We start from the raw sequence: 13,579 nt of genomic DNA on the forward strand, positions 1-13,579 counted from the left end.
GATTGACCCTCGCCTAACTTTAACAGATAACATGTTACACAGGTAGGTAACCCCCCTAGCTTCAGTTAACTTGGCGCACAAATCTTTTCAAAGATTACTAAAATTTTCTAGTCTAAAAGCCCTGAGGTTCTGCCAATAGAGCCACGCTGACATGGGTATCAAAATGGCAAAGTTTTGAGTTGTGTTTGGTGCCCCTAAATGATACAATACCACAAGTAGGTAATAAATGTCCCTTCCTGATTCCTAAAAGCTTACTGCAGACATAGGGTGTCCCCGAGGGAATTTCTCCAGCAGCTGCTTTTCAGCAATTGTTGAAATGCCTCACATGCACAGCAAGGGTGTCGATGGTTTTAGCATCCTCCGCATGAACTTTTGCATCAGTTGTCAGCTGTGCTGCTAAAGCCGGCTCCCGTTTGCATCAGGGCTCAGAAAGCCCAGCAACAACTTGGGAATGGTTGCATTGCCCTTGTTCTTCACACACAGGTTAGTGCTGAGCCAAAGAACAACATGTAACACCCCAAATCCTTATTCTGGTATCTATCATTATTCTCTCTTAACAGAAAAGAATTTTTTTTTTAAACTTTTGGATGATTTTGTATTTGATGATTTAAAAAAAAAAAAAAAAAAAAAAAAAAAAAAAAAAAAAGACTTCTTTCCTGAACCGCCTTGTGTTCTGACCTCTTTCTTGGATTTACAGGCTCCCACAGACCAATATTCCTGAAGCAGCACTGCGCATTGCATGGCATTGGGAGGCATATTCATCCTGGTGAGATCCAGGCAGTAAAACCCTAGGGATTCATTTGGACTACTGCATTCCCTCTCATACTTGGCGACTTATTTTCACAGACTGTGTTAACTTTAAAAATTGACATACTTGAAACTAAGCATACCTTTTAGTGCTGCTTTTTAGAAATGTCCATAGCATATCTCAGATCAGTGAAACTAAGACTCTTTGCATATTGTACAGATATATCATGCGCAAACTGCAGTTGTATATGGGGTAAAATGCAGCTTGGACTAGCACGTGCTGTGACAGATGGAAGGAGAGACTATAACTGAGAAACCTATACAAAATTAGCTTTAGGAAAAGACCTTTGGCACCTGTGACTGTCCCATGGAGTAGGCAGGAATGCAAGGTCCTTGACAAAAACTTTGCACACAGTAAAACAACAGGCTCTATTCATCTACATTGGAAGGACTTGAGCTTGCTGCTCCAGAGTGCTGATGACACTCAGTCCTGGCAAGCTGAACACAACTGGACACTGAAAGAGAGGCTAATGAAAAAACTCCTGTGTTGTAAGACATCAGTAGTTCTACCATACCAAAAACTAGTGAGGAAAAACTGCTCTTCCCCCACAAAAACTGGGCATCTCACCCTCATGAAACAAGCAGCAGCAGAAACATCCAGTCATACCTCTTGTGGCTAATATCCAGGAATGCCTTTCTAAAAGTTTTAACAAACATTTTACTTCAGCCACCACTTTGATAAGACACAGAAAGGCTCTGTTCCTATCAAAACCTCCCTATGACACTAAGGAGTCATGCAAAACATTTACTTGAGAGTGTTTTTCTCTGCTGAGGGTTGCTGGACCGTTCTTTGCATTCTTGGGTGAGCATTCCCTTGTTACCCTCCTATTCTCACTGCGATTTCAAGCCTTGCACAAAACAGTGTTTTCCTGCTGTGACATTCATGCACATAAACAACTCCCTGCTATTTGATGACTTTTCTCTATTTTCTCAGTGAGACATTTCTAAGCAGCAATTAATTAAAGCAATACCACACAGCATCATCTACTTGCACTGCTGATCAGAGTGCTCTAGTGCTTGCAGCTCAGCATTGAGCCTTCCCCAATGTGTTCTGCTTCAGATATGATCCTGTCTGGCTTTTCTTTTCTCAACTGCTGTTTTTAATAACCCTTTACTTATGTAAAATATCTCCTTTGCTCATGAAAACTACCAGCAGTAGGGGACACGTGATGTTCTTTAGCTTTAGCTGCATCAACCCGTTCATTCATTGCCACAAGCAGCACAAGCTCTGCCGCTCGTTGCCAGGTGCAGAGAAGTCTTTCCCAATAAGGCAAACCCAGGACTGCTTCCCCCAGGGGCAGCATCTCCACCTCACCCTGTACCTCCAGGCAGCCTGTTTCCCAGTGATGCCTAATGGACAGGACAGGACAGGACAGGACAGGACAGGACAGGACAGGACGAGACAATATAAAGTGCTTGCTAGCAGGAGTGACCAGCAACAAGCAGAGCTGAACCAAAGCCAAGGTGAGGGCTGTGGCTGCAGTTAAACATCTGAAACCTCCTCTCCTGGCAGCAGCAACAAGGATCAGGTGTGGCTTGGTTTTCCTGTGCAAACCCAGCTGTGGGGTGGGAGCAGGGCCATGCAGGTGGGAGTCCTTGGCAGGGGTGGCCCAGCTTCCCTGCTGCAGTGCAGCCCTGTGCCAGGGCCAAGAGCTGCTGCCAGCAGCTGGGAGCAGCCTTGCTCTCAGCAAGGGCACCGCTGACCCACAGGCATCACGGCACTGCTGACCCACCTGCCGTCCCAGGGTTGGCTGCCTGGCAGTGAGCTCTGCAGACCAACGCACCGCTGCTGCGCGCCTCGGTGCAAAATCCAGCTATTTCTGCTCTGCAGCCCATTACTATTGTAAAGCTGAGGCTAAGAAACTGCAGCATTCATTTCACTTCAGAAAGGGGATGTTATACTCAAAACCATAACTCTTTTTGAGATGTATTTTTATTTGCTGAAACAACCCTTGTTTTTGTGTCATTACTGTTTCTAAAAAAGAATTTTGGGGAAAAGTTTGAGATTCTTAGGATTAAAGGGATCCTAAACACCTTGGTCATGAAAAGTAAATAAATAAACAAATAAATAATTCCTAATCAAGATGTGTTCTTTAAAGTGTATATAAATTAAACATATTTGCTGAACAGTAAATTTCACATTGATATTTGGCCTTAAACTGCAGCAGGACTGATCTGGATGAGACTTTAGGTAACCTTTCCTAACAGTGGAGATAATGAAGCAGGGAAACAGGCCTCCTGGGAACGCTCAGGTCTCCAAAGGCCAGCAGGAATAATTTAGCCAGTATCTGTCAAGAGTGACCTTGCTGTGGGGCAGGAGAATCAACTTCCTGAGGTCTCTTCCAGCCCAATTTTTCTTTTTTCTTTTTTATTTTCCATACTTCCATAATTTGTCTTTGTACCTCTGTTCTCAGTTTATGTCCACAATCAGCCACGAGGTACGGCGCGTTGGGTGGAAGTCAACAGCGGGGCCCAGCCCGGGAGCAGAGCGGTCTCTCCCACACGCTGCTGTGCTGCCCTGAGGGGAGCTCCATGCCATGCTGCTCCTCGCAGAGCTGCCGAGAGGTCCAGAAACATGAGCTCGCCGCTGCCAAGATGCAGCTGCTTTGCACTTTTTGATAAGAAAGGGCACGCAATATAGAACACATCCTGAAATTTCCATGAAACTACTGATTAGGTAGTTTAATAATTTGCAATTATTTTGTTTGCTTGATCTTTCAGCATTTTTCATGTTGTTTAAAGATTGACTGGCCAGTGTGATCAAAGACTGTAAAGTGTTTTCTATTAAGTGGAAGATTTGTCTTCAAACTTGCAAACTCCTGCAATTGAGTTATTACAGATGATATTCAATCAAGATTAGGCTCTACTCTGAAAGGGCAGTTTGCCTAGTGGTTTCAGCAAGAAGTCTTCCTCTTCCATTCTCTGCTGCTGATTTGTCTGATAACGTCAGGTAACCATTCTGCTGGTCTATGCCTGAGTTTTCTCATCTCTCAAGTGCTTATGAGCGAGTTGGGTGGCTGCTGAGTGTTTTCTGGTGGAATGGGCCCTGCAAACAGGGCACATGACCACAGTTTTCAGATCAAATGGAAATTATAATTGATGGTCATTTTTGCCTCTGTCAGAAGTTTTGTAACTTCACTGAGAGAGTTTTCGGAGACACAAAATATCCTGTCAGAAAATTAGTGGAGATCTTCTCCAAGAAAAGAGATTTTTAAGTCCAGATTAACTTTAGTATTTCAACATCTCATTCTGGCTGGAAATGGCTCTCTGATGTTTTCTACCCAGCTGACTGGTCTCAGCCTGGCTGAGGGCTTTACATTTAGCTGTTACTGCTTGACTAGTTCTCCAATTTCCTTCCCTCCATGTTCCTTTTCTCTTATTCCTTTCCTTCAGGCAAAAAATCTGGCACAGCTGTACCCACTGCTTAGCTGGGGCACCCATGGGTCTTTCCCACTCTCTGTGTAGTTCCGTAACCCTCTCACTTCTCCATAAATTTTCTTCTTAAAAGCTAAATTTCCAGACCATAATCAGATTAAGCGATCATACAGCCAGTACGAATCGGTGTTTCACTAATGAGGGAGAACTGACGTAAGACGATTTTCACAATTTCCCCCTGCCGGGACACTGCCCTTGCCCACGCGTCGACAGGAGCCATCCGCATTCACAGCCCCCGTCTGAGGCGCCACCGCTTTGATAGCTTCATAACCAGAGCTTTAGCAGAGCTTTGCTAAACTCCCAGCTGTGACAGCAGGACACAAGGATTTCATGTGATTTGCATTCACTCTCCAGCATAGTGGATTTGTATCTGTTACTTGACTTTTATTTTAGGAAAAAATATGTGTCTTGTATGCTTAGATAAGAATATTAACTGTATACCAAAAAGATATACAGCTGTGTATTCCCACTGTGGGTATTTTGGGGGTCTGTCTTGTTGTTTGTTTGTTTGTTCATTTTGTTGGCATCCTTTTAAGGAATAGTAATAGAAAACCACCCTTTGGAACTAGCTCCCTGCCACTGAAGTCAATAAGCAAATTCCCATTATTTGAACAGCAGGAGAGGGAATTTCTACCAGTAAAAAGATGTGCTTAGAAAGCTATAGCAATATATATTTTTTCTCACATATTTTGAATTTTCATTGCTTTAAATAGGGCTGATTCCCAAGGAGTGTCTCAGTTAAGAGCATACGACGTGCCTCTAGGAAAGCTTTCTGAACAGCAGTATTTTCTGTGCCTTTTGTGCAGGAGAGACTTGAAAGCTTCAGGACATACTCACCACATCATTTTGTTCAAGGCTTAACATAAATTGCCAAAAGTTTTGGAATAAACATTTTGGATCTGGATGTTGTCTTACTTAGAATAGTGTACATTATGACCATTGCCAAAGTTAATGGAGTTATTTAAGTATATGCGACTGTCATGTTGCACTAGAAAGCATAATGAACTCAGCTATTAAAACAGCATCCCAGTGAATAATGTGGGTTTCAAGAACTGAATCATTTTCAGAATGCTAAATAATTCCTACAAATTTGCAGTAACTTCTGATGAAGCAGAATAGTCCATATTTGATGTTGGCTTCATCACACACAACTCATTCTGAGTGTCTTGAATTCGTTCTTCTGATTCACCTTGTGTTTCAGCTTCTTTTTTCAAGAATGATGGTCTAGTTCAAATGAAATTAATTGAGACAGTATTTATACTCCCTCTATTCCTTTTGGTACATCAGTGATGAGGGGCAACATCACTTTGTGTTTAAACTCTTTGGGAAGTTTTAATTCTTTGTAGTGCCACTTCGTTTCCATTTGGTTTTCTAGTTACATCAGTGACAGCAAGGGTATGGTCAGACACACAGCAAGATATCCTCATGCACAAGCATTTCAGGAAATGGCTTCGATCTGATAGGTACCAGCTACTAACACACAGTCCGCTGGCAGGCTGCTCTTGCAAACAGCCTCATTTTGGGATGATCAAAAATTCACATATCCCAACTATTTGTGTCCTCCCTCCTCCCTTCTCAACATAATGGTGAAAGCAATATCTCCATCCACCTTCAGTCTGTTGTCTACCACTAGCTTGTTTTGCACACAGCAGTTGTGGGCACTCTGATACAGGGCATGATGCTGCGGTTTTCCACAACTTACTCAAAAAGCCTTTTTAAAAGCTTAAAAGCAACTGCTGGGGAAGCGGCTGAGGTCTGTGGAGTCCCCATCCCACCCCAGCACTTGGCAACCTGGCCAGCTCCTCACTGCTGCGGACTACAAAGCTCTCCAGGGCTGTCTTGGCTGTCACAAGAAACTGCTTAATGACGGCCAGACCTTGCCCAGGAATTTCCCCACGGCCCTGCTGAAAGCCTCCAGGTGAGGGATTTGTTTGCTTTCTGCACAGCACTTGCCAGCACCAGCATGAAGGCAGGGGCGAAAGCTGAGAGCAGGGAGCAGGGTGGTGGCATCATGCTGTGAACAACCTTAACACCTTCCTCTTCCTCAGAAAAACCCAGAAGGCTAGCTCAAATACAAAATGCTGACAGCTGTGCAAAAGAGGCATATCTGCTTGCAGGACTTGTGGTGGCTATTACAGTGTACTTTCCGGAAAACAAAGAAAAGAAATTAATAGGTTTTTGAACATTCCTTTGATTCACATTTTCAGTCTGCAGTCTGTGTCTGATGGTTACTTGGCCTATATATGGCTTGGGAGCACAGAAAAGCCCTTATCTCACCTGCCAGCATTGATTTTTAATGTAACAGGCCTTTAAAAGCAGGTCTCTCCTTGCAGCATGGCACTCACGGCTTGCAGGCTCCCTAACCTCCTGCGGGGTATTGAATAAAGGGCATTTTTAACTCTGGAACATCCTGTACCTGTCCTTTCCTTCAGCACTAGATACTCGGCAAAATAGTTGCACTAGAAAAATTTCAAGAAACACAATGCAACAATATATTAAAGGGAATATTATGAACAAGGCCAGAAGTGAATTCATGCAAGCTAGGGAGAGGAAAGCTCTAGACAAAAATAGCTACTGTTAAGCCCTCAGCTCAGGGAGTGCGTTTCTGCCCGGGTACAATGACGATGGCTTGGTTGTGGGCTCTGAAGAGAGAGGAAGTGTGGGGAGAAAGCCTGGGCTGAGGACAGCATGGTAAGTAAGCAATGGGTGCACTTTGAGCATTTATAGTCAAGCAGGTTTCTGCTGTGCTTCCAGCAGCAGATCTATGCAGTCTTGTGCCCCGGAGAACCAGTGTGCAACCTCTCTAGTGTCTCTGGGGTCATCTACTGACTCCCAAATCATGGTGCTGCATCAGCTGTCTGAAGAAGGACTATCCTCTCCCTAAGAGGATCCTGTCTTTTGGCTCTTTGGGCATGCCCATCTGCCTGCTCCTCCCTCCTCAGCAGCTTTGAGCTGCTGTGCAGGCCCCTGTCACGCTCAGAGCGACACCGGCTTTTGCTTTCACTATTCCACATCCAGACCACCCTCTTGGTATTGGCTGCAAGTCCAGGTCCTCCTTGCTGAGGAATACAAGTGCTGGTTTATAACGTGCCTGTTCCCCTAGAGTTTCCTAAATGCCATCAGCATGTTCAGGTTGCTGGGGTTTGTGGTTTTTTGGTTTTGGGGGGTTTTTTTGGTGCTAAGGAAAAGTTGAAACTGTAGGACTATAAAAAGACCAAAAGGATGCGCCTTCATTTATTCCCTTTTAAACCTGCATTAAACCTCCAACCAGCTCATCTGTTCGTTTGAAGTCTGTACTTCTGTCACAGGCAAAACCACAACTCTGAGTGAGAGCATTCCCAAACCAGGAGATTTTGAATTCTAAGTTGTCTAAACCCAAATATAATCTATTCTAACATTTCATTTGGATTTGGGCAGTAGATACTAGATATTAAACCAGATCCAGGTCTTAGAAGTAAGACTCAGATTAAATCTTTCATTTTATACTCCATGCAGATTTAATCTCCTAAATACTTGATTTTATCCTCTAAATGCATACTTCCTGGCTTTTCATTTTGCAAGTGATGAGAACAGATCTAGTCTGGTAACTGTGTGTCTTCTGAATAAATCACACTGTATACTTGTGCTGGCAGTCATTGCTTCCCTGATGGAGGAAATTTTAAAAATCAAGTTTTTCACCATCTAGGTGATAAGAGAAATTCAGTAACTTTATTGCCTATGCAAGCAGAGAGTTTCTTTTTAATCATACCGAAGAAATCAGTACTAAAAAGCAAACAAGTCTACCTCCAGGTCTCCTATCATAGATTCATAACACCTCCCACAGTCATCACAAAGAATAAATGAATAAATAATATACGAAAAATGCCTCCTAGCTGTGAGTAGCATCTTTATTATAGGAATGCATAGCATTTCAGATTAGGGAAATCTGAGGAGACTCACCAAAATGAGTTCTAAAATAGCTGCCATAAAAATTCACAGAACACTTACATGAAATAGAAATGTTTTTTTTTCCACCAGAACCATTGCCAGGCAATCAGGAATGTGAAAAAAGTTATTCTAACACATCACTATGTGCAGCAGAAACATGAGAAGCCAGCTGGGGCTGTGAGAGCACCTCGGTAGCTGCTTTGCTCCTGGAGCTGCTGGTGAATTCACTGGAAGATAGGTACAAGTTTGCCTCTTCCCTGAGCCGTTTCAGTCCTTGTTGCAAGGCAGTAATACCACCACTGCCTGTCAAGCACGCAGAAGTTAGGCCTTTATTTATGCATTTTAATTACAGCAGTCTCATTAAAAGTGACCTCCCTGTCTCTAATTTCCACTGGATAAACCAGTGAGCAAAAGCCAATGTTACCTGAAATCTTCCTGTCTTTAACCTTAACAGTTATGCCAGAAGCTGTTATGCCTGGCTTTTATTTTTATTATCATCTTGCACCCTGGGGGCTACGCAGCAGTTGCAGCTTTCTTTTGCCCCTCTGGGACATTAGATTGCCAGTGGGTCTGCGCAGCTGCCCATGCTGTGGAGCAGAGGAAGCACAGTGCAGAGCAAGCTTGTCATGGGGGCAGCGAGATCCCCATGCAGGCTGCGCCTTGCTCTATCTGACCCTCAAATACTCATTTGGTAAAGATTGTTAGGAGTGACACAAAAAGTAACGGAGTGGAAGTATTATAAAGGCCAGTAATAAAAGAAAACTAGGCTGATGCACTGCATAGGGTTATTCATTTATCTGCTGGCATTTCGAGCATCGCTGTAAAATTAATACACTCACTTCACTGTATGACATCAAATGATACCCTTGTTCATGTTGATACATGACACCACCAAAGACAATAAATGAAGAGTAAAATTTAGTATAGTATGTAGTATATAATTCATCACCTATATTCAGTATAGGTGGTTTACAGGTCATTCAGTCAGAATCCTACATATATATCTTTGCATGCGGAAAAGCACTCTAATAATCAGCTTTGTAGCAGTTTCCTTGTTTATGAAGGTTTTGTATGTCTTTAGGAAATCTCTCCTCTTTTGCTGGTTCTTCTCTTGAACTAGCTATACCATGTAGGCATCTTCCTGATATCTGCATGACTGCCTCTCCTCCTTCTTCCATGCAAAGTGACCATGAAAACAAGACTGATTTGTCTCCAGTAAAGACTGAGTCCATCATGAGCTCCTATTTGTATTTCATTAATTCATCAAAGCTAATATTTAGTCATTCACAACATGTGCAAAGTAGAAATGATACATTAAAACCACTCAATTTCCCAAACTACCAATTGGCTATATATGAGAAGGGAGGGACACTGCAAGTGAACAACAAATTAACTGCTGATGGAAGAGTCTCATGATTCTCTGGGCTAGTGTCATTCTGACATCTTTTAAGAACATTTCTAATTGTAAAATAAGACAAAACGACCAAAAAAGGATCAGCTGCTTGGTGGAATCAGTTCTTCTGTTACTGAGAAATAACACTGAAAATTGTATTTACTCCGAACGGGCACAGGATGTCACCGCATGGGGACCAGAACATGATGGTTGAGGCTTTTTCTCAAGAGCCTTCAGACTGAATTGTCTTGACTTTTCACTCACAGACTGTGAGAATCCAAAAGGCTTCACATGTGTTGTTCTGGTTGAAATAAAATCTTCTCCTTGCTGAAAATTAATTATTGAGCATTCTGCTGCTCTATAATATATTTATGTGCCCTTGGGAACCTCTCCCTTTTAGAGCACAAGTAGCATCATCTTAAACACAGCTCAGGCAAGAGAAGTGCCCAGCTCTGCTTTGCAGTGCCTTTCCTCCAAGTAATTCAGGAGATCATGCTCTCCACAGATTGTGCTAATACGCCCATTAGCAGAACTTCTGAGATTGTCTAGAAAACGGAAGATAACCCTCATCTTCCGGGTGGGCTGCTATTTTTATGCATAGAGCTTTGCTTAAAAGGCTTTTCTCAGCTCCAGATTAAATGAGCACTGTGGGAGCCTGCATGAAGCTTTACTCCATTTTCTGTTTAGCTTCATGGCTGGGCTCATGCCCACGAGCAAGCCCCGCAGCGGTGTGCAGAGCAATGCGACTACATCTGTCAGAGCTGCGTTACTCGCTTTCTCTATCCCAAAAGCACAAGAGTGTGCAGTGGAGTGTTTTGTTTTGGTGAGCTGTTTGCTTCTGGGTTTTGAGGTGTTTTTTTAAATTACTGTTCTGTGTGTGTGTGTGTGTGTGTGTGTGTGTGTGTGCGCGCGCGCTTGGAAAGCCAGGCTACAGAAGAGCAGTGTGCACTGGCAGGGAGGTCAGGGAGGCTGGTCAGTCCTTGCGGGAATCCTTTCCACGGGCGCAGACCGGCCTCTGGGGAATGACACATGGTACCTCCGGCTCAGACACATGGTACCCAGCTCACTGTGCTGTAGAGCAAAGGCCTTTTTGTGGGCAAACGACAGAGCGAATGAGACCCAGTTGCTTGGCTTTGACTGAGGATGAAATTAAGAACAGGAGAGTAAGGGCTAAAAGCTCAGTGTGTTGCTACTCTAGTAGCTCTCTGGAGAGAGAAAAGCAATTAAGAAAGTCAAACCCACAAATTCATAGGGTTGGGTTGGTCCTTCAATTGCTGCTATGCTCTTAACATATTTTGTGATCCTCCTACACTGAGTTACTTTCTTCTTATAAAGAACCTTGACCCTTAAGAAAAAAAAAATCTGACAAAATCAATTTTGGTGATTCATTCCACAGGCTACTGCATCTTCTAAAATACAATCTACTTTTAAACAGCTTAATTGCATGCTTATTGCCTGCTTCAAAAATTTAGTTTTGGCCTTGAAAATGGAAACAGCCTTACTCAGACTTTTTTAAAGGGACAGACCTGCAAGCACAGTGGTGATGGACTGCTGGGCTAACTACCAAGGGAAGTGGGGATTCTCGGGGGTTTATTTCAATCTTCACGACAAGACCATTTGTCTTGCTGAAGTCAGTCATGAGTTCCTAGACTAAGTGTAGGGGTAAGTGGGTAAGTGGAAATAGGTGCTCTGAAAAGTTGGCATTATGCAGTGTCCCAATCTCGTGGGCAAGAAAAGATGAAAAGGAGTCAGACTATCAGTCAGACAAGCTAGTCAGAGGCCAAATCTCCATAACTGTGAAGAAATGAAGAGAAAAGCTCTTTGGAGATCTCAGTTTTCTAACCACTTGTTCAAGGAAACTATCAGATATTTCCTTCCCACCTTGAGCTTTCAGTCTCCTCGTGCTGCTATGCTTTGCATTGTCTGCTCAGTTTATCAGCTGTGAGTTGGAAGAGCAAACTTTTTGGGCAGAAAGAACATTGCTTGGTTGCTAAGAAGACAACTGTTGTTTGCTTTTAGGAAGAAAATAAATTGAGAGCTGAGGGCTCGGATTCATCTGAATCTTTATTCAGGATGGAAGACCTGAGTGTCAGCTCACAAGCGTAACCAGATTTGGTTATATGGCCAACCGTGTACTGCTGGCTGCATTTCAGCCGGGAGCTTAGCCTGTCCACAGCACCAGGGAATTGCGCCCAGGAAACATGTGGAGCTGGAGGGGGTCTCCGGACATGCAGGACCAAACAGGGAACAGCAGCCGCTGCTTTTGTGGACGGAGCTTCCCAGGCACCATCAGTCACAACTGGAAACTGCAGCATGAATTCTTCTAACTAGCATCTTTCCTTAGTCTCCTGCAAGTCTTACATTTACCAGGAAACTTGCAGGCAAGATTTAGAGACTAGATTGAGATTAATTTTAAAATTTGGCCCATTAAACAGGGCTCTGACGGAGCCAGCACTGCACTGAATATGTCACCAGCTGCCTTTCTTCTCTACTCTGCTCTAAAAGACAGCATAGTTCAAACAGGCAGCCTTGATTTTCTACATTTCTCAGATGTTTTTGAGAAACCTAGTTTCACTGATCTGCAATTTGGAGCTCAGCTTGGCAGCTTCTTTCAAGGGCTGTGAGAAAAAGGAGGAACACCCCTGACAATAAATGCGACTGCAGCCTATTTCATTTCTTTCAAATGAAACGCCTGCCATCAGGTACAGCCTCACTTCTCTATGTATAACACTTTGACGCAATCTGCAGATGTCTTAAAGCATCCCAATTTAGGCCACAGATGGAGCTGGGCCACAAAGTCCATCCATCCCCTGTGGTTTGTAACGCGGCTGCCAAAAGGAAAGAGGCTTCAGTGAACATCCCAGCTTTCCAAAGAAGGTGCCTTTACCCTCCTCCAGGGTACTCCCCGAAGCCTGCCAGAAGGAGGCCCTTCTTCCTTTCTGCCCTGCCTGCCCCTCTGCTGAAGGGCTGTCCTGCTCCCCGACAAGTGGTGCCCGCCAGATCTGGCCCTGCAGCAGATCCCCTTTCTGACCCAGGACTGGTGCTGCCTGATGGAGAGAGAAATTCTGCTTCAAATACATGCTCAGAGCCAAACTCAGCCATGCTGAGGTCCATCAGCAGGTGACACTCTGGTGGCAGCTACAAACCGAGCAGAGAACTAAAAATACCTCCTGGCAGAGGATTTGATTACCCATGAATTTGGTTTCTCCAGCTGTTTTATTTTTAAGTTTTCCCCCTTCCCCCATATTGGAGGCCCGGAGAGATTAGTCCGAGAGGGCTGGAATTTTTTTTGGTTTGAAAATATGAGACCTTCTGGGCAACTGCTACCAGGAGAGAGCCAGTTGCAAAAAGCAGGTAGTTTTGGACAGTTACCTAAACTGCTACAGAGGGGATTCTCCGTGGGGAAGAAAGGTTCAGAAATTGTTCTCAGTCGGTTTGGTCCATCCTGTGAAGCTCCTGCAGAAAGGAAACACTTTCCGTGTGTCCGCTTTGACATCACCATCCTGTTCCTCGCCTCTATTTCAGCAAGCTAATGATTTGGAAAGGTGGAGGGTTAAAGATCTTATACTTAAGCTTTACCTCGTGTAGGTGCTGTTGCTAAGAAGTACGAGGACAAAATATTAATCTTTTTTCCTCCGACTTTGTATTTCTGGAAGAGAGGGAGAGGTTGCAGGAGGAGCGTAGGGGAAGGCCATTGAGGGACAGGGAGAGAGCAGTCCTTTCGGCGTGGTGCACACTGAGAGAAGCAACCTGCCATGCAAACAGGAGACATCACAGATAAAACGAGCCCTCTAGCCTGCCTGGAGACCCTCTATAGCCACTGCTTCTCTGACCGCTCTGCATCTGATGGCATTGCAGCAAGGCAGGGAGCAGTGGCGGCTTCAGCAACGAGACAGGGGGGCAATTAGCCTGCAGGCAGGACGGATTTGCAGGGAGGGGTTGCAGCGGGTCAGACGTGCAGCCAGGCACGCGCCAGGCAGCCCCGACGCCGCCCACCCAGCCAGCCTCCGCCAGGGC

Source organism: Dromaius novaehollandiae, chromosome 2 (genome assembly GCF_036370855.1).
Source record: "Dromaius novaehollandiae isolate bDroNov1 chromosome 2, bDroNov1.hap1, whole genome shotgun sequence".
Taxonomy (NCBI): domain Eukaryota; kingdom Metazoa; phylum Chordata; class Aves; order Casuariiformes; family Dromaiidae; genus Dromaius; species Dromaius novaehollandiae.